This window comes from Talpa occidentalis, unplaced genomic scaffold (assembly GCF_014898055.3).
Source record: "Talpa occidentalis isolate TD23 unplaced genomic scaffold, MPIMG_talOcc4v2.1 talOcc4.19, whole genome shotgun sequence".
In the NCBI taxonomy this organism is placed as follows: Eukaryota; Metazoa; Chordata; class Mammalia; order Eulipotyphla; family Talpidae; genus Talpa; species Talpa occidentalis.
This window is the reverse complement of record NW_023601962.1, coordinates 1,857,329-1,879,547: the sequence shown is the minus strand read 5'-3', so window position 1 is coordinate 1,879,547 and position 22,219 is coordinate 1,857,329. Positions and strand designations below refer to the sequence as shown.

Sequence of the window (22,219 nt, the reverse complement as noted above, 5' to 3'; positions counted from 1 at the left end):
AAACTTTCTTTGCTCCAATGCATAGTCTTTGCTCCTTTGTCAAAGATTAGTTGACCATAAATCTGTGGGTTTATTTCTGGATTTTCTATTCGATTCCATTGGTCTGTATGTCTGTTCTTGTTCCAATACCATGCAGTTTTGATGATTATGGCTTTGTAGTATAGTTTGAAGTCTGGGAGTGTGATGCCTCCATTCCCTTCTTTTTTTTTCAGGAGAGCTTTGGCTATTCGGGGTTTTTTGTGATTCCATATGAATTTCATCAATAATTGTTCTATTTCTTTGAAGAATGACATTGAAATTTTGATTGGAATAGCATTGAATCTGTAGATTGCTTTTGGTAGGATGGCCATTTTAATAATGTTTATTCTTCCAATCCATGAGCAGGGGATGTCTCTCCATTTCTTTGTGTCTTCTTCTATTTCTTTTAACAGTGTTTTATAGTTTTCTTTGTATAGGTCCTTTACCTCTTTTGTTAGATTTATTCCCAAATATTTGATTTTTTTTGTTTCAATAACAAAAGGGATGGTCTTTTTGATTTCTTCTTCTTCAGATTTATTGTTTGTGTATAGGAAGGTTACTGACTTTTGCGTGTTGATTTTGTATCCTGCCACTTTACTGAACTGATTGATGAGTTGAATTAGCTTTTCTGTGGAGTTTTTGGGGTTCTCTATGTATAATATCATATCGTCTGCAAATAGTGGTAGTTTGACTTCTTCTTTTCCTATTTGGATTCCTTGGATGTCTTTCTCTTGTCTTATTGCCCTGGCTAGGACTTCCAGTATTATATTGAAAAGCAGTGGTGAGAGTGGACATCCTTGTCTTGTTCCAGATCTTAATGGAATTGCTTTCAGCTTTTCACCATTGAGAATGATACTGGCTGTTGGCTTGTCATAGATGGCCTTTATGATGTTGAGGTATGTTCCTTGTATCCCCAGAATTTCAAGGGCTTTTATCATGAATGGGTGTTGCACTTTATCGAAAGCTTTCTCAGCATCTATTGATATTATCATATGGTTTTTATATTTCTTTTTGTTGATGTGTTGGATAACGTTGATTGATTTTCGGATGTTAAACCATCCTTGTGCCCCTGGAATGAATCCAACTTGGTCGTGGTGAATTATCTTATGGATACATTGTTGGATTCTGATAGCTAAAATTTTATTGAGGATTTTTGCATCAGTGTTCATTAGGGAGATTGGCCTGTAGTTTTCCTTTTTTGTGTTGTCCTTGTTCGGTTTTGGTATTAGTGTAATGTTGGCTTCATAAAACGTGTTTGGTATTGTCCCTTCCTTCTCAATTTTTTGGAAGAGTTTGTGAAGGATAGGCACTAATTCGTCTCTGAATGTTTGGTAGAATTCATTTGTAAATCCATCAGGTCCTGGGCTTTTGTTTTTGGGGAGGTTTTTAATTACCATTTCAATTTCGCTGCTTGTAATTGGTCTGTTTAGGTGTTCTATTTCTTCTTTATCTAGCTTTGGGTGATTGTAGAGTTGTAGGAATTTGTCCATCTCCTCTAGATTGTTAAACTTGTTTCCATATAACTGTTCATAGTAGTTACTGATTATTCTTTTGATTTCTGCTGTGTCCGTTGTGATTTCTCCTCTTTCATTGATGATCCTGTTTATTTGTGCTTTCTCCCTTTTTTCCTTTGTGAGCCTGGCTAGGGGTTTGTCTATTTTATTGATTTTTTCAAAAAACCAGCTCTTGGTTTCATTGATCTTTTGGATTGTTTTTTTTTGTTTCAATTTCATTTATTTCTGCTTTGGTTTTTATTATTTCTTTTCTTCTACTGGTTTTGGGGTTTTTTGTTGTTCTTTTTCTAGATCTTTGAGCTTCGAGATGAGGTTGTTTCTTTGCGTTCTTTCTTGTTTCTTGATGTGAGCTTCTATTGCTATATATTTTCCTCTTATTACTGCTTTTGCTGCATCCCATACATTTAGGATATTAGTGTCCTCCTTGTCGTTCAATTCAAAAAATTTTTTAATTTCTTCTTTGATCTCCTCATTAGTCCAATGGTCTTCCAGTAGTGTGGTTTTTAATCTCCATGAGGTAGGAAAGTTCCTTGCCTTCTTTTTATGGTTTATTTCTAGTTTGATGCCTTCATGGTCAGAAAAGATGGTTGATATGATTTCAATCTTGGTGTATCTGTTGATGTTTGTCTTGTGCCCCAGTATGTGATCGATCCTGGAGAATGATCCGTGTGCGCTTGAGAAAAATGTGTACTCCGTTTTTTTGGGGTTTAGTGTTCTATATATGTCTGTTAAGCCTAATTGCTCTAGGTCCTTATTTAGAGATTTGGTTTCTTTACTTATTTTTTGTCTTGTTGATCTATCCATTGTGGATAGTGGTGTGTTGAAGTCTCCCACTACGTATGTGTTCTCTGATGTCTGTTTTCAGAGAGGACAACAGTTGTCTGATATATTTTGGTGCTCCTTCGTTTGGTGAGTATATGTTAATGAGTGTTATTTCTTCTTGAAGTATTGTCCCCTTGATCATAATGTAGTGACCATTGGGGTCTCTTTTTATCTTTTTGAGTTTGAAGTCTGTTTTATCTGATATAAGTATAGCTGTTCCTGCTTTCTTTTTTGGTCCATTTGCTTGTAGGATTGTTTTCCATCCTTTAACTTTGAGCCTATTTTTATCTTTTGTAGCTAAATGTGTTTCCTGGAGACAGCAAAAGGTTGGGTTTTGTTTCTTAATCCAGGCTGCCACTCTGTGTCTTTTTATTGAAGAGTTTAGTCCATTTACATTTAGAGTTAATATTGATATGTTAACATCTGTATTTGCCATTGTGTTTGTCTTTCCTTTGATTTTATTTATTTATTCTTTTAATAACTTTTTTTTTTTGGCCTTCTTTCATTGTTATTCGTCCCTCTGAGGTTCTGGCTTTAGGACTCCTTGTAGTATTTTTTGGAGTGGGGGTTTAGTTGCAATGAAATTCCAGAGTTTCTGTTTGTCTGGGAAGGTCCATATTCTTTCTTCAAAGAGTAAGGAGAGCTTTGCGGGATAGAGTATTCTTGGTTGGCATCTGTTTTCTTGGAGTCTGTTGACTATGTCCCTCCACTCTCTCCTTGCCCGTAGTGTTTCTTCGGAGAAGTCTGATGTCAGCCTGAATGGTTTTCCTTTGAATGTTATCTGTTTCTTCCCTCTTCCCAGCTTCATTATTTTTTCCTTGTCCTGGATTCTTGGGAGCTTTACTATTATGTGTCTTGCTGTATTTTTCCTTTCGTCGTGGAAGTTTGGTGTTCTTCTTGCTTCTTGTATATCAATTTTCAGCTCCTTCTTCACATTTGGGAAGTTCTCTTCAATTATCTCTTTGAATATTTTCTCTGTTCCTACATCTCTCTCCTCTCCTTCTGGGATTCCTATAACTCTTATATTTCCTTTCCTCATGGAGTCAGATAGTTCCCGAAGTCTTTCTTCGTTCTTTTTCCTTCGTACTTCTCTTTCCTTTTCTGTTTTGGTTCTTTTTATTTCTGTGTCTTCAAGATTACTTATTCGTTCTTCCATTTCATCTATTCTGCTTTCATTGCTTTTCCCAGAATTCTTTAGTTCTTCCATTAATTCTTTGATCTCCTGCATTTCTTTTACTTCCCTCTTTAGGGACTCAATTTCTTTCTTCTGACCATTGTTTTCCCTCTCTAGGGACTCAATTGCATTCTTCTGATCGTTGATTATTTTTCCCTTATCATTGTTTTCCTTTATGACTTCTGTCAGTTTTTTAATCATGGCAATTTTAAATTCTCTTTCTGGAAGGCTCAGAAATTCTTCCAAGTTATTGTCTTTGCAATCTGGGGGCTGGCTTTCTTTTTGTGGTGTGCTTTTTCTCTGGAGAGTTGCTAGGTTGCGTGTGGTTCTTCTCCTCCCTACTGTCTGTTTTCTAATTTGCCGTATGCGTTGGGACACTGTGTTGTTGGGACTGGCCGGCATCTTGGGTGGGCTTCTCTGTTCCCCTCTGGTTCTTCCAGGAGTCATCTGTCAGTTTCAAGCAGCCTTTAATGGAGAAAGTCCCTGTTCTAAAATGCCGATTTGGGGACACACTCCCCTGTGCGCCTGGTCTGCCCCGGCGGTGGGTTCCTGCTCCCCTCTGGGCTTGCACTGCAGGCCAGAGGGGGTTTGGCGTGGGCGAACTTCCCCCGCTCACCTCTGGCTCCTGAGGAAGCCTTCTGCAGGTAGTCTTTACTGAAGAAATGTCCCTGTTCTAAAATGGTGATGTGGGACACACTCCCTGCGCGTCTGGTCTCAGGCACACTCTTCTGCGCGCCTGGTCTGCCCCGGCTGTGGGTGCTCGCTCTCCCTGTGGGCTCAGACTACTTGTTCGGAAGGAGCCAGGTGTGGGCTAACTCCCCAGCTGGCCACTAGCTCCTTCAGTAGCCTGTGCTGGGGTCAAGTCGCTAGGTGGCGCCAGAGATCTCTCCTAGAGCCCTTGGGGAGCTGATTTTCCACCCCGTGGGACAGGGAGCAGAGCGGGGATGGTAGGGTACACCTCAACGGCTTTGGGGTGCTGTGTCTGCCTTGTGCCCCACCGTCGTGGGGAACCCACGCCCCTAATTTCGTGCCCCGGGTCTCAGTTCCAAAGCCCTCAGTTCCAGGACGCGGGCTGTAGCCCAGATCAGTGGCGCGGGAATGGCGCCTTTTGAATCCCACTCCCCTGCCTGGGCGCCTGGTTCCTGCTCACTCAGGGAGGGCCTCCGCCGTCTCCCCGCAAGCCTAGGTCGCAGGCGCGGGGACCTGGGCAGCTGCGATCCGGTCTGGATCTGCGCCACTTTCCGCGCAAGCTTACCGGGCAGCGGGGGCTTTGTGCTGGGGCTGGTCTCCTCCTGGGGGGCGGGGCTCTCTTTAATGGCGCCTGGAGCTCACCTCCGAGGCGGATCCTGCAGGGTTCGCCTCAGCTTCCGTTCACGGGGTGTGGTGGCTGCAATAGTTCCTTTCCACTCACAGTCCCGCTTGCTGTGTCCGTTTTTCTTGTGGGCCGTTTTGGTTTGTTGTTTTCCTCCTCTCTGCCGGTCGGAGAGTGCCGACTTTGTGGGCGGGGGAGGGGAGCAGGGTTCTGCGCTTCCCTCCCTTCTCGTCCTCTTTTATGGCAACTTTCTTCTTCGGGCAGTTTGCTGGAGCCCTCCGTTTATCTTCCGTGTCCCAGTTCTCACTGGGACCTGCCGCTTTTCCTCCCTATTAACTTTTTTTAATGGGAGATCTTACTCGCAGCGTCTCCTCGCCGCCATGTTGCTCCGCCCACCTCTAAAAAAAAGAACTTTCATTGGAACAGTAGGGGCAGCAGCTGTGGTGCTAAGAGTTAGTGCTTGGATTAGCGAAATAAACTCTAAGAGAAATGGAAGCAAAACAACACAAGAAATAAGGTCAAAGCATGTTTGCATAATTTTTTTACCCTTGAGATATGATTTTTAATAGATGTAAATGAAAGACATTACTAGGAAGTATAACAAGAATCTTTATTTGTGCAATGCTTTTTTTTTAAAGATTTATTTATTTATTTATTTACACAAGCACTGGGGACAGTCAGAAGCGCGGGTGGGTGAGAGAATTCACCAGAGCCAGAGCAGGGAACAGAACAGGCAAAGTGACGAAATACACTGCTGAGGGAGCAGCGGGTGGCAGGAGAAGTCTGTGCGCCATGTGGGACCCTCACCGGTGGCCAGCGATTGAATCGGCGCTGAAGAGGCTGCGGGCAGCTTCACAGCCCAGTGCTCAACCGCTGTGCCACCAGGGGAGGCCCAGTGCTATTTTTTTAAATTAGGCTATTTGGCAAGTTAGAAATGAAGTCACATTTCAACCTCATAAGGAACTTGATTAGTATATTTTGTTCAGATTAGGTTTTACTAGAAGTGAACCCTTGTGAATCTCTGCACTTTCAAAACTGTTACTTTCATTTATTGTAAAGTGACTTGAAAGCAACTATAAATGCATAATGAAACCAGGCAAATTCCAGGAAAGTTATCTTTATGTATTAAGATATTTGGTTGTCTTTGTTAGTATTTTAAGATAATAATAGTCTGTACATTATCATAATCAAATGATCTGTATTAACCCAGAAATATACAAATCTGTTGTCAAGATAGGAATCTCTAGATTATAATGAGTCTAGAAGAAACTAACCCTGTCCCTCTCTCTTGCCTTCCCCCTCTTTCTGTACCTTATAATCATCCAAATGCGAAGAACCCTAAATCAGCAGCTGGTAAGATCACAGCCAGTGTTGTTTTTTCTTTCTTTCTTTCTTTCTTTCTTTCTTTCTTTCTTTCTTTCTTTCTTTCTTTCTTTCTTTCTTTCTTTCTTTCTTTGAGAGAAAAAGAAAAAGTTTATTGAGGAAAAAAGGAACAGAAATGAAGTGGGACTCACAGGCCAGTGGAACCAGGCCAGGGAGGGGCAAGGAAGCCGCGCCAGTGTTGTTTTGATGTATATGTTTACCTATGAGTTTTAATTCTTCTGTAGGAGTCCTTTCCTGTTCCCACAAATGTAGCGAGGGATTCTCTCACTTTCCTCCTCCATGCAAAATCTACAACTGAGTATAATTAAGACTACCTTCTCACTTTCCCTTTGATTCTCTCCATCCTCCCAAGTCCAGCAGAGATAAAGCAGTCTTAACACAGAAGGAACCGGCTGTAACTGCTAATGGAGTCTTCCACCCTGTTTCTCTTTGCCAGATTTTGTAAGTTAGAAACTGACGCTTGGGCCTCCCTGGTGGTGCAAGGGATTAAGTCTCAGCACTATGAAGCTATTGGCAGCTACTGCAGCCTGAGTTCCATCCGTGGCCACGGAGCTACCCACATGGCGCAGCAGAACTCCCCTGTCTTGCACTCAATACATCTGTTCTGTCCCCCACTCTGTCTCTGCTGAATCCTCTCACCCCCACCCCAAACCTCTGGCCTACACCCCAACCTTTGTATACATAAATAAATATTTTTGAAAATAATAAAAATTAAAACTGACCCTTATTTTATCTGCAGTTGGCTGCATGTCAACCATCTCCATAGTATGAAGGTAAATTTCAAAATACATCAGACTGACAAAATTTACAGGGAGGGAGAAAGTTCTTATATCACAAAATATTATCTTGCCACTTAAGCAAATAAACGAACAAAGAAAGAAAGAACAGGGGGAAGGCTGTTAATATAATGAGAAAAGTTTTAGCTCCCATCATCAAACAACATAAATGACACACCTTGAAAATGAAAAAGCAGGAGCAGAAAAATAAAATAGAATTAAGGAATTCAGAGGAAACACTGACAATAGAGGGAGCATCAACCAAATTAAAATTTAAGCAATAATAACAACTGAAAATATCAACAGATACAGAGAAGGCATTTCATAAGATTCAGTACCCATCTATGATAAAAACTCTAACTAAGACATGGGAAAAGAAGAAACTTACTTCAATATTATAAAGACCCAATCACATGGCTAGAGAGCCACAAAAACAACAGCTTTGGCCAAGACCCTGACTTAGGGAAAGAAGACCTGGGCTATGGCAGCCAACCCTACCCCATGGAGGAGGGTTTTCTTGAATCCATTGGGAGGCTGAGCCTCCATCAGAAGCAGAAGCATCAGCCTTGGTGGACCATCAGGCACCCTCCCCCACTGCCCCAACCACAACCATTACCATCACCACCACGTAGGAGACTGCTTTAGAAAACATCTCACCTCTTGCAAGGCCTCCCAGGCTCAGGGAAAAACTACACTGGCCAGGCAATTAGAACAGGACTCTCCCAGGGCCCTGATTTTCAGCACAGATGATTTTTCCTTCAGGGAAGATGGTGCCTACCAGTACAATTCTGAGCAAGAAAAGCAGTGAAATTTGGTATACTCCCTATGTTTATTGATAATACCAACCTCCATGCCTGGGAAATGAAGCCCTATGCAGTTATGGCACTTGAAAATAACTTGAAGTTACATTGCCAGAACCTGACATTCACTATAAATTCAACATTCATGAAGTTCCAAGAAAAAAATACACCAAATGAAATAACAGTATGAATATGATGTTACATTTCACAGTATGCTTCATGCAAGAATACCAAGCATATTGAACAGAAGCCAGGACAGGAATAATGCATCACCTTCCAACAGTGCAGGATATGGAATAGCTACACAGTCTCCAAAACATGGTAGCTTCTCAAATGAGAGCTTCTTTAATAGAAGGGGTGGTGGTCACCATATTAGAGGCATTTCTTACTGACATTCAAAATCTTCCTAAGTGAGTTTGTACTTCAATTTTTAGTATTTGTTAAAACCTTAATTCCAGTATAAATAGTCAGACCTGAAGGTTTGAGAAGTCATTATAGTCATCTTCAGCAAGTATTTGTTCATGTGCATTGTCTGAACCAGGGAATTCTGCAGATTTGATTGAACAAAATTACTTTCTCTGGGGAAAGAATTTGAACCTGAAACCTGAAAACATACCCAAGAATACTCGGTCCATAGGTAATCAAAGTATTGATAACATATCAGGCTCCAGTAACCCTTTTCACGAACCAATCTACTTTTTCAGGAACTCCATCCCCATCAGGGAAGTCGGGGAAAATGGGGAAGAGAAGAGGGATGCGGGAAAAATTTTAGTGCCAAAATATGAGGTGTGATTGTAATGGTACCGATTTCCCCTTACTCGGGGAATATTAGCAAAGTAAATACTTTGGGACATTATTCTTTTATTCTAGTGATGTATCATTGTTAAAAATGTCAAATCCTATTGAGCTACTGAGGAAAATCAGTATCATTTAAGTCACACTGTGTGTTTTAACCACTTTTTTGAACAGAAGTAAACCTGAATAGCTTTTGGCTATGGAGCTAATAGTGTAAATAAAACAAGCCTACCTTCACCAATTTTAAGAGTAATAATCCAGCAATTTTAAAAGCAAATTAAAAAGCCTTTAAACATATATAATCAGTTGGTAGCGCAAATGTTTGAGAGTGTGAATAATTAAGCATCCCAGGATATAAATCATAAATGGATATGCGAAGGATAAATAGTCTCAGGGTCTTGAGGGCCTCCAGGTGGCATAGGGGATTGAGTGCATTGCTGTGAAGCTGACCGCAGCCTATAAAGCGTGAATTCCATCCCCCAGCTGGCAGGGAAGCTACCCACATGTCACAGCAGACCTCTCCTGGCTCGCGTGCTACTCCCCTCAGCAGTGCATTTCAGTCTGCCTGCCTGTTCTGTTCCCTACTCTGTCCCTGGTGAATCCTCTCACCCCCCGCACTTCTGGTCTGTACCCCAGCTCTTGTATGTATGTATGGGAATATCTTTGGAAAAAAAACAATCTCAGGGTCCTATAATAATGTAAACAGTGAATATTGATTCCACCCAAAAAGCATAATATGACAAATTAGGAGGAAGGGTGTAGAATCTAGGATGGGAATTGGTGTTGAGAAAATATAAGAGAAAAAGACCTCAACTTTTCTACTACAAAATCAGTAGACTGCACTTAAAACTGAAAAACTGAGGAATATCATTGAAGCATGCGGATCTGTTTTACAAATGACAAAACACATGCATTTTTTTCCTACTCCTTTTCAAACTAATGCTTTTAAATTGTAACTTGCAACAGGATACATGTGTTGTACTGACAGTAGCAGAATTTCAATTCAAGTATGATATGCAAAATCTGTACTTTTAATCCTAGGATGTGCTGATTCTGCCTTGCTGGCAATGTCATCTTTCATATTCTGGGCTCCATATTCTACTCTACAAGATGTGCATTTCTAACGCCAGTCTCACATAACATCATGTTAGGAATATTACTCAGAACTCATTGCATAGAACTGTACCAACAATTTGATGGTTGAATATGCTAACAAAGAGTAACACAGCGTCTTCTTTAAAAATGAACTGTAATAGCAAGATCGCCTTATAATTTTAAATAATTATTTTAAAATAGATAATTCTCATTCCCGACTTCTTAAAATTGTCACTGTAGGGGCAGGAAGGACACGGAGCAGGATTTCTGATCCAGCAGACAAGGTAAAGGAGGAGTCAGAGTCCTCAGTGGCTTTTGCAGGTCTTTTATTTAGATTTACCAGGCATATGGCAGGCAGGGGTGCTGGGGGCCAGGAGGATGGCAGTTCTCCCAGCCCCCAGCAAATCCTCACTCTTTCTGGGCTCTCTGGCGTTCTCTCTGCTCTCTGCTTCTCTTTCAGCTTCTACTGGCATCCCCATGACACCACCCTTAAAAGCCCAGTCTTAGCCCAGGTGAATCCCATCTACCTATGCCCACACCCTACTCCAGGTGCCCGCCATCAGGCATGCATTCAGGACCGCAAGGATCCATCAACTATCCTGATGGTGCGAGGGCAGAAAAGCCTGATATTTTTTTCTTACCCTACAGTCACTGATACCTTTTATTAATGATTCTATGCTATCACTTTTATAGTCTCCCAGAAATACCCTTTTAAATATCGCAGGCAACTCTGGAGGAATTTTAAAGTAAATAGTAGTTCTTGGCTATCTGTAAATTGGAATCACCTGGGTAGATTTTAAAATTACTGATCCCTAAACTGCACTACAGGCCAATTAAAATTAGAATGTTTAGGCATTTTTAAGGCATCCCAAGTGACTGTGTATTATAAATCCAGTGCTGAAAACCACAGGTCTAGTAGTGTGGTTCCTTGAACAGCCACACCAACATCCCCTGGGAATTTGTTAGAAATGCAAAATCCCCATGGGCTCAGAGTTACTGAATCAGATACTCTGGGATCAGGGCCAGAAGTCTGTGTTTAAACAACCCCTCCAGGTGTGTGTGATGCACTTTCATTTCCTAGGGTTGTCATAACAAATAACCAGAGTATGCATGGCTTAAAACAACAGAAACTTCTTTTCTTCCAGGTCTGAAAGAGTCAGCAAGACAGGACTCCCTCCAAAGGCTCCTTCTGGTCCTTTCTTCTTGCAGCTTGTGGCTGCTGGCATTCCTTATAGCTGCCATCACTTCAATCTCCTCCTTTCTGTGATTTCTCCTCTCTCTCTCTCATAGACATAAGTCACTGGATTTAGGGCTCACCTAGATATCCTTACCTAATTACACCTGCAAAAGACACTCCTTCCTCATACATTCACAGGCCCTAGGGACATATATTTTAGAGGATTAAACATTTGACCCACTTTAACACTCAAGTTCAAGAAGCACTGTTAAAAGAAAAATGAATGAAGAATTCCACATCAAAAGATAATATCTTTTCATTTGCTCTTCATAGTCTTAATCATTGCCTTTTCTTTCATCTATTAGATTGTTGTTTTTCTATTTCTTTTCCACCATTTAACTGTTTTCTCTTTCATCACATTCCCTGGGGAAGAATCTTTCCCTTATACCTTGACTTGTCTCTTTATAGTCTTGTTCACGCTGGAAACTTTGCATTTCTATTTTTAAAACCAAAGATTTGGGATATCCAGGGCCTCCGTAGTGGCACAGGGGTTAAAGACACAACACTGTCAAGCTATTGCCGCAGGCCACTGCAGCACAAGTTGGATCCCCTGCCCACCAGGGAGCTGACCCACTTGGCGCAGCAGAACTCTTCAGTCTCGCCTGCTGCTCCCCTCAGCAGTGTATTTCAGTAGATCTGCCTGGTCTGCTCCCCACTCACTCTGGCGAATCCTCTCAACCCAGTACCTCTGGCTTACACCCCAGTTCTTGCACGCATAAATAAATAAATATTAAAAAAAAGTTCAGGATATCCAACAAATAAAGCTGCCTTCTCAGATGAAGTATCAGAAACCATTGCACATAAAGCATAATCAAAATTGACTATAGCATTAATACTACAAATAACAATTCTGCACATAAACTTTAGGAATTCAAATTCTTTATTATTGCAACCAGTGCTCTCTAGTGTCCAATGTAAAAACTGATAGTTAAAAACAAAAACAAACGTTTCACTTGCTCACAATATAATGAGCATCTAATATGTGTCAGACACTGTAGATGTCTAGATGAGAAATCTAGATAAACTATAAACCCTGTCTTTCCATTTTTTTATTTTTTCTTATATTTTAGAATTGCTAGAATAATATTTGATTGAAATGTTTAACTTTTTTGTATTTATATATTTTTTTAATAATAAATTTTATTTTTATATTCCCCATACAATTGCAAACCCCCATTCTGACCCCAATCCCTCCCCTCTCACTCCCACCCCCCAAAAAGTGTCTCTGGTTCATAGTTTTTTGTTGATTTTGATTTTCACTTTCTTATAGTTATTAATTTTCCTGGTCCCTATTTAAGTTTTCTAGATTCCTGCTATGAGAAAGACCATCCGGTATTTTTCTTTTTCTTTTTGGCTTTTTTTCGCTGAGCATGATCTCTTACAGCGCCAACCATGTTGCTGCAAATTGCATGTGTTTATCTTTTTTGAATGCTGAGTAATATTCCATGGTATATATGTACCACATCTTCTTGATCCAGTCATCTATTTTTGGGCATTTGGGCTGTTTCCAAAGCTTAGCTATTGTAAATAGTGCTGCTATAAACATAGGGGTGCAGGTGTTCTTTGGAATTGATGTTTCTGTGTCCTTTGGGTAAATACCTAGGAGTGGAATTGCTGGATCATATGGAAGCTCTATGTTTAGTAGGTCCAGAAATCTCCACACAGCTCTCCATAGTGGTTGGACCAGTTTGCACTCCCACCAACAGTGCTGAAGAGTTCCTTTTTCTCCACACCCTCGCCAACATTTGTTGTTGCTAGTTTTTTTAATATGTGCCATTCTCACTGGTGTAAGATGGTATTTCATGGTAGTTTTGATTTGCATTTCCCTGATTACAAGTGATGTTGAACATTTTTTCATATGCCTGTTGGCCATTTGCATTTCCTCTTCAGAGAAGTTTCTTTTTAGCTCTTCTGCCCATTTTTGGACTGGATTATTTTCTTTGGTGTTGTTGAGTCTCATCAGCTCTTTGCAGATTTTTGTGATCAGTCCTTTATCATTAGTGTTGTGTGCAAAAATGTTCTCCCAGTTGGTGGGGTTTCTCTTTGTTTTTGTTATTGTCTCTTTTGCTGTGCAGAAGCTCTTTAATTTGATGTAGTCCCAGCTATTTATCTTTGCCTTCACTATCACTGCTTTGGGTGATGTGTCTGTAAAGATGTCTTTGATGTGCAAATCACGTAGTGTTTTGCCTATACTTCCTTCTATGTGTTTTATGGTTTCAGGTCTTATGTCTCGTTCTTTAATCCATTTTGAGTTGATTTTTGTGTATGGTGTTAGGTAGTGGTCAAGCTTCATTCTTTTGCATGTAGCAACCCAGTTTTCCCAGCACCATTTATTGAACAAACTTTCTTTGTTCCATAGTCTTTGCTCCTTTGTCAAAGATTAGTTGACCATAAATCGGTGGGTTTATTTCTGGATTTTCTATTTGATTCCATTGGTCTGTATGTCTGTTCTTTTTCCAATACCATGCAGTTTTGATGATTATGGCTTTGTAGTATAGTTTGAAGTCTGGGAGTGTGATGCCTCCATTCCCTTCTAATTTTTTCAGGAGAGCTTTGGCTATTCGGGGTTTTTTGTGATTCCATATGAATTTCGTCAATAATTGTTCTATTTCTTTGAAGAATGACATTGAAATTTTGATTGGAATAACATTGAATCTGTAGATTGCTTTTGGTAGGATGGTCATTTTACTAATGTTTATTCTTCCAATCCATGAGCAGGGGATGTCTTTCCATTTCTTTGTGTCTTCTTCTATTTCTTTTAACAGTGTTTTATAGTTTTCTTTGTATAGGTCCTTTACCTCTTTTGTTAGATTTATTCCCAAATATTTGATTTTTTGTTTCAATAATAAAAGGGATGTTTTTTTTGATTTCTTCTTCTTCAGATTTATTGTTTGTGTATAGGAAGGCTACTGACTTTTGCGTGTTGATTTTGTATCCTGCCACTTTACTGAAATGATTGATTAGTTGAATTAGTTTTTCTGTGGAGTTTTTGGGGTTCTCTATGTATATTATCATATCATCTGCAAATAGTGATAGTTTGACTTCTTCTTTTCCTATTTGGTTTCCTAGTAAGACTTTCTCTTGTCTTATTGCTCTGGCTAGGACTTCCAGTATTATATTGAAAAGCAGTGGTGAGAGTGGACATTCTTGTCTTGTTCCAGATCTTAATGGAATTGCTTTCAGCTTTTCACCATTGAGAATGATACTGGCTGTTGTCTTGTCATAGATGGCCTTTATGATGTTGAGGTATGTTCCTTGTATCCCAAGAATTTCAAGGGCTTTTATCATGAATGGGTGTTGCACTTTGTCGAAAGCTTTCTCAGCATCTATTGATATTATCATATGGTTTTTATATTTCTTTTTGTTGATGTGTTGGATAACGTTGATTGATTTTCGGATGTTAAACCATCCTTGTGTCCCTGGAATGAATCCTACTTGGTCGTGGTGAATTATCTTATGGATACATTGTTGGATTCTGATAGCTAAAATTTTATTGAGGATTTTTGCATCAGTGTTTATTAGGGATATTGGCCTGTAGTTTTCCTTTTTTGTGTTGTCCTTATTCGGTTTTGGTATTAGTGTAATGTTGGCTTCATAGAACGTGTTTGGTATTGTCCCTTTCTTCTCAATTTTTTGGAAGAGTTTGTGAAGGATAGGCACTAATTCGTCTCTGAATGTTTGGTAGAATTCATTTGTAAAGGAGGGGGCGGAGCAACATGGCGGCGAGGAGACGCTGCGAGTAAGATCTCCCATTAAAAAAAGTGAATAGGGAGGAAAAGCGGCAGGTCCCAGTGAGAACTGGGACACGGAAGATAAACGGGTGACGCCAGCGAACTGCCCGAAGAAGAAAGTGGCCATAAAAGAGGACTAGAAGGGAGGGAAGCGCAGAACCCTGCTCCCCTCCCCCGCCCACAGAGGCGGCACTCTCCGACCGGCAGAGAGGAGGAAACAACAAACCAAAACGGCCCACAAGAACAAACGACGCAGCAAGCGGGACTGTGAGTGGAAAGGAACTATTGCAGCCACCACACCCGTGAACGGGAGCTGAGGCGAACCCTGCAGGATCCGCCGCGGCGGTGAGCGAACGGCTCCTGGCGCCATTAGAGAAGAACAAAGACTCCGGGAGACGCGCACACAGCCCGGGCTGCCGGTAAGCTGGCGCGGAAACGCGGCGCGCTCGGGGAGCTTGAAAAGCAAGTGCAGACCTGGATCGCGGCTGCCCAGGTCCCCGCGCCTGCGACCTAGGCTTGCGGGGACAAGCACGGAGGTCCTCACTGAGGTGAAGGTCCCTCCCTGAGTGAGCAGGAACCAGGCGCCCAGGCACGGGAGCTGTGCAAAAGGCGCCATTCCCGCGCCACTGAACTGGGCTACAGCCCGCGTCCTGGAACTGAGGGCTTTGAACTGAGACCCGGGGCACGAATATTCGGGGCGTGGTTTCTCCACGACGGTGGGGCACAAGGCAGACACAGCACCCCAAAGCTGTTGAGGTGTACCCTACCATTCCCGCTCTGTTCTCTGTCCCACGGGGTGGGGGGAGGCGAAAAACAGCCCCCCAAGGCCAATAGGAGAGATCTCTGGCGCCACCTAGCGACCAGGAAAAAAAAAGTCACTAACACCCTATAAAACAGGACATTTCTTAAGACTGCTTGAAAAGGGCAGAAGGTTTCTGGAGGACCCAGTGGCCAGCCGGAAAGTTATTCCACGCCAGGCCCCTTCCGACCAGCAGTCTGAGCCCACAGAGGGAGCAGGCACCCACGTCCGGGGCAGACCGGGGGCGCAGAAGAGTGTGCCTGAAACCGGAGGCGCAGGGACTGCATCCCGCTTCACCATTTGAGAACAGGGACATTTCTTCAGTAAAAACTGCCTAAAACCAGCAGAAAGCTCCCCCAGAAGACAGAGATGGCTCCTGGAAGAGCCAGAGGGGAGCGGAGAAGTTCACCCAAGATGTCAGTCAGTCCGAGCAACACAGTGTCCCAACGCATACGACAAATTAGAAAACAGACAGTAGGGAGTAGAAGAACCACACGCAACCTAACAACTCCTCAGGAAAGAAGCACACCACAAAAAGAAAACCACTCCCCAGATTGCAACGACAGCAACTTGGAAGAACTTCTGAGCCTTCCAGAAAGAGAATTTAAAATTGCCATGATTAAAAAAGTGATAGATCAGAAGAAGGAAATTGAGTCCTTAAAGAGGGAAGTAAGAGAAATGCAGGAGATCAAAGAATTAATGGAGGAACTAAAGAACTCTGGGAAAAGCAATGAAAGCAGAATAGATGAAATGGAAGAACGAATAAGTAATCTTGAAGACACAGAAATAAAAAGAACCAAAACAGAAAAGAAAGAGAAGTACGAAGGAAAAAGAATGAAGAAAGACTTCGGGAACTATCTGACTCCATGAGGAAAGGAAATATAAGAGTTATAGGAATTCCAGAAGGAGAGGAGAGAGATGTAGGAACAGAGAAAATATTCATGGATATAATTGAAGAGAACTTCCCAAATGAGAAGAAGGAGCTGAAAATTGATATACAAGAAGCAAGAAGAACACCAAACTTCCACGACGAAAGGAAAAACACAGCAAGACACATAATAGTAAAGCTCCCAAGAATCCAGGACAAGGAAAAAATAATGAAGCTGACAAGAGGGAAGAAACAGATAACATTCAAAGGAAAACCAATCAGGCTGACATCAGACTTCTCTGAAGAAACACTACGGGCAAGGAGAGAGTGGAGGGACATAGTCAACAGACTCCAAGAAAACAGATGCCAACCAAGAATACTCTATCCCGCAAAGCTCTCTTTCCTCCATGAAGAAAGAATATGGACCTTCCCAGACAAAGAGAAACTCCGGAATTTCATTGCGACTAAACCCCCACTCCAAAAAATACTACAAGGAGTCCTAAAGCCAGAACCTCAGAGGGACGAATAACAACGAAAGAAGACCAAAAAAAAAAGTTATTAAAAGAATAAATAAATAAAATCAAAGGAAGACAAACATAATGGCAAATACAGATGCTAACATATCAATATTAACTCTAAATGTAAATGGACTAAACTCTTCAATAAAAAGACACAGAGTTGCAGCCTGGATTAAGAAACAAAACCCAACTTTTGCTGTCTCCAGGAAACACATTTAGCTACAAAGATAAAAATAGGCTCAAAGTCAAAGGATGGAAAACAATCCTACAAGCAAATGGGCCAAAAAGAAAGCAGGAACAGCTATACTTATATCAGATAAAACAGACTTCAAACTCAAAAAATAAAAAGAGACCCCAATGGTCACTACATTATGATTAGGGGACAATACTTCAAGAAGAAATAACACTCATTAACATATACTCACCAAACGAAGAGCACCAAAATATATCAGACAACTGTTGTCCTCTCTGAAAACAGACATCAGAGAAACACATATGTAGTGGGAGACTTCAACACACCACTATCAACAATGGATAGATCAACAAGACAAAAAATAAGTAAAGAAACTAAAGCTCTAAATAAGGACCTAGAGCATTTGGGCTTAACAGACATCTATAGAACACTAACCCAAAAAAAAACGGAGTACACATTTTTCTCAAGCGCACACGGATCATTCTCCAGGATCGATCACATACTGGGGCACAAGACAAACATCAACAGATACACCAAGATTGAAATCATATCAACCATCTTTTCTGACCATGAAGGCATCAAACTAGAAATAAACCATAAAAAGAAGGCAAGGAACTTTCCTACCTCATGGAGATTAAAAACCACACTACTGGAAGACCATTGGACTAATGAGGAGATCAAAGAAGAAATTAAAAATTTTTTGAATTGAATGACAAGGAGGACACCAATATCCTAAATGTATGGGATGCAGCAAAAGCAGTAATAAGAGGAAAATATATAGCAATAGAAGCTCACATCAAAAAACAAGAAAGAACTCAAAGAAACAACCTAATCTCGAAGCTCAAAGATCTAGAAAAAGAACAACAAAAAACCCCAGAACCAGTAGAAGAAAAAATAATAAAACCAAAGCAGAAATAAATGAAATGAAACTAAAAAAACAATCCAAAAGATCAATGAAACAAGAACTGGTTCTTTGAAAAAATAAATAAAATAGACAAACCCCTAGCCAGGCTCACAAAGGAAAAAAGGGAGAAAGCACAAATACACAGAATCATAAATGAAAGAGGAGAAATCACAACGGACACAGCAGAAATCAAAAAGAATAATCAGTAACTACTATGAACAGTTATATGGAAACAAGTTCAACAATCTAGAGGAGATGGACAAATTCCTACAACTCTACAATCACCCAAAGCTAGATAAAGAAGAAATAGAACACCTAAACAGACCAATTACAAGCAGCGAAATTGAAATGGTAATTAAAACCTCCCCAAAAACAAAAGCCCAGGACCTGATGGATTTACAAATGAATTCTACCAAACATTCAGAGACGAATTAGTGCCTATCCTTCACAAACTCTTCCAAAAAATTGAGAAGGAAGGGACAATACCAAACACGTTCTATGAAGCCAATATTACACTAATAAAACCGAATAAGGACAACACAAAAAAGGAAAACTATAGGCCAATCTCCCTAATGAACACTGATGCAAAAATCCTCAATAAATTTTAGCTATCAGAATCCAACAATGTATCCATAAGATAATTCACCACGACCAAGTTGGATTCATTCCAGGGGCACAAGGATGGTTTAACATCCGAAAATCAATCAACGTTATCCAACACATCAACAAAAAGAAATATAAAAACCATATGATAATAATCAATAGATGCTGAGAAAGCTTTCGACAAAGTGCAACACCCATTCATGATAAAAGCCCTTGAAATTCTTGGGATACAAGGAACATACCTCAACATCATAAAGGCCATCTATGACAAGCCAACAGCCAGTATCATTCTCAATGGTGAAAAGCTGAAAGCAATTCCATTAAGATCTGGAACAAGACAAGGATGTCCACTCTCACCACTGCTTTTCAATATAATACTGGAAGTCCTAGCCAGAGCAATAAGACAAGAGAAAGACATCCAAGGAATCCAAATAGGAAAAGAAGAAGTCAAACTATCACTATTTGCAGATGATATGATAATATACATAGAGAACCCCAAAATCTCCACAGAAAACTAATTCAACTCATCAATCAATTCAGTAAAGTGGCAGGATACAAAATCAACACGCAAAAGTCAGTAGCCTTCCTATACACAAACAATAAATCTGAAGAAGAAGAAATCGAAAAAACCACCCCTTTTATTATCGAAACAAAAAAAAATCAATATTTGGGAATAAATCTAACAAAAGAGGTAAAGGACCTATACAAAGAAAACTATAAAACACTGTTAAAAGAAATAGAAGAAGACACAAAGAAATGGAAAGACATCCCCTGCTCATGGATTGGAAGAATAAACATTATTAAAATGGCATCCTACCAAAAGCAATATACAGATTCAATGCTATTCCAATCAAAATCTCAATGGCATTCTTCAAAGAAATAGAACAATTATTGATGAAATTCATATGGAATCACCAAAAACCCCGAATAGCCAAAGCTCTACTGAAAAAAAAAGAAGGAAATGGAGGCATCACACTCCCAGACTTCAAACTATACTACAAAGCCATAATCATCAAAACTGCATGGTATTGGAACAAGAACAGACATACAGACCAATGGAATCGAATAGAAAATCCAGAAATAAACCCACAGATTTATGGTCAACTAATCTTTGACAAAGGAGCGAAGACTATGCATTGGAGCAAAGAAAGTTTGTTCAATAAATGGTGCTGGAAAACTGGGTCGCTACATGCAAAAGAATGAAGCTTGACCACTACCTCACACCATACACAAAAATCAACTCAAAATGGATTAAAGAACTAGACATAAGACCTGAAACCATAAAATACATAGAAGGAAATATAGGCGAAACACTACGGGATTTGCACATCAAAGACATCTTTACAGACACATCACCCAAAGCAGTGATAGTGAAGAGAAAGATAAACAGCTGGGACTACATCAAATTAAAGAGCTTCTGCACAGCAAAAGACAATAACAAAAAAAAAGAGAAACCCACCAACTGGGAGAACATTTTTGCACCCAACACTAATGATAAAGGACTGATCAAAAAATCTGCAAGAGCTGATGAGACTCAGCAACAACAAAGAAAATAATCCAGTCAAAAAATGGGCAGAAGAGCTAAAAAGAAACTTCTCTGAAGAGGAAATGCAAATGGCCAACAGACATATGAAAAATGTTCAACATCACTTGTAATCAGGGAAATGCAAATCAAAACTACCATGAGATACCATCTCACACCAGTGAGAATGGCACATATTAAAAAAACTAGCAACAACAAATGTTGGCGAGGATGTGGAGAAAAGGAACTCTTGTGCACTGTTGGTGGGAGTGCAAACTGGTCCAACCACTATGGAGAGCTGTGTGGAGATTTCTGGACCTACTAAACATAGAGCTTCCATATGATCCAGCAATTCACTCCTAGGTATTTACCCAAAGGACACAGAAACATCAATTCCAAAGAGCACCTGCACTCCTATGTTTATAGCAGCACTGTTTACAATAGCTAAGCTTTGGAAACAACCCAAATGCCCAAAAATAGATGACTGATCAAGAAGATGTGGTACATATATACCATGGAATATTACTCAGCATTCAAAAAAGATAAACACATGCAATTTGCAGCAACATGGATGGCATGGAAGGGATCATGCTCAGCAATGCTAAGCGAAAAAGAAAAAGAAAAAAAATCCGGATGGTCACTCATAGCAGGAATCTAGAAAACTTAAATAAGGGACAGGAAAATGAATATAAGAAAGTGAAAATCAAAATCAACAAAAAACTATGAACCAGAGACACTTTTTGGGGGGTGGGGGGGAGGGGAAGGATTGGGGTCAGAATGGGCGTTTGCAATTGTATGGGGGAATATAAAAATAAAAATTTAATATTTAAAAAAAAAAAAAAAGAATTCATTTGTAAATCCATCAGGTCTGGGTTTTGTTTTTGGGGAGGTTTTTGATTACCATTCAATTTCGCTGCTTGTAATTGGTCTGTTTAGGTGTTCAATTTCTTCTTATCTAGCTTTGGGGTGATTGTATAGTTGTAGGAATTTTTCCATCTCCTCTAGATTGTGAACTTGTTTCCATATAACTGTTCATAGTAGTTACTGATATACTTTTGATTTCTGCTGTGTCCGTTGTAATTTCTCCTCTTTCATTTGTGATCCTGTTTATTTGTGCTTTCTCCTTTTTTCCTTTGTGAGCCTGGCTAGGGGTTTGTCTATTTTATTGATTTTTTCAAAGAACCAGCTCTTGGTTTCATTGAACTTTTGGATTTTTTTTTTTTAGTTTCAATTTCATTTTTTCTGCTTGGTTTTATTATTTCTTTTTCTACTGGTTTTGGGTTTTTGTTTGTTGTTCTTTTTCTAGATCTTTGAGCTTCGAGATTAGGTTGTTTCTTTGAGTTTTTTCTTGTTTCTTGATGTGAGCTTCTATTGCTATATGTTTTCCTCTTATTACTGCTTTTGCTGCATCCATACATTAGGATATTGGTGTCCTCTTGTCATTCAATTCAAAGAATTTTTAATTTCTTCTTTGATCTCCTCATTTGTCCAGTGGTCTTCCAGTAGTGTGGTTTTTAATCTCCATGAGGTAGGAAAGTTCTTGCCTTCTTTTATGGTTTATTTCTAGTTTGATGCCTCATGGTCAGAAAAGATGGTTGATATGATTTCAATCTTAGTGTATCTGTTGATGTTTGTCTTGTGCCCGTTATGTGATGATCCTGGAGAATGATCCGTGTGCGCTTGAGAAAAATGTTGTACTCCGTTTTTGGGGTTTTAGTGTTCTATTAATGTCTGTTAAGCCCAAATGCTCTAGGTCCTTATTAGAGCTTTGGTTTCTTCTTACTTATTTTTTCTTGTTGATCTATCCATTGTTGATAGTGGTGTTGTTGAAGTCTCCCCTATCGTATGTGTTTTCTCTGATGTCTTGTTTCAGATAGGACACAGTTGTCTGATATATTTGGTGCTCCTTCGTTGGGTGAGTATATGTTAAATGAGTGTTATTTCTTCTTGAAGTATTGTCCCCTTGATCATAATGTAGTGACCATTGGGGTCTCTTTTTCTTTTTGAGTTTGAAATCTGTTTTATCTGATATAAGTATACTGTTCCTGCTTTCTTTTTTGGTCCATTTTCTTGTAGGATTGTTTTCCATCCTTTAACTTTCAGTCTATTTTTATCTTTTGTAGCTAAATGTGTGTTCCTGGAGACAGCAAAAGGT

General features: G+C 40.0%; 1 pseudogene; it reads left to right on the top strand.

Annotated features, from left to right (window-relative positions):
• The first annotated feature begins 7,473 nt into the window (after positions 1–7,473).
• The window catches only part of LOC119250972 (NEDD4-binding protein 2-like 1), a 65,261-nt pseudogene continuing 50,515 nt past the window's right edge, over positions 7,474–22,219 (top strand).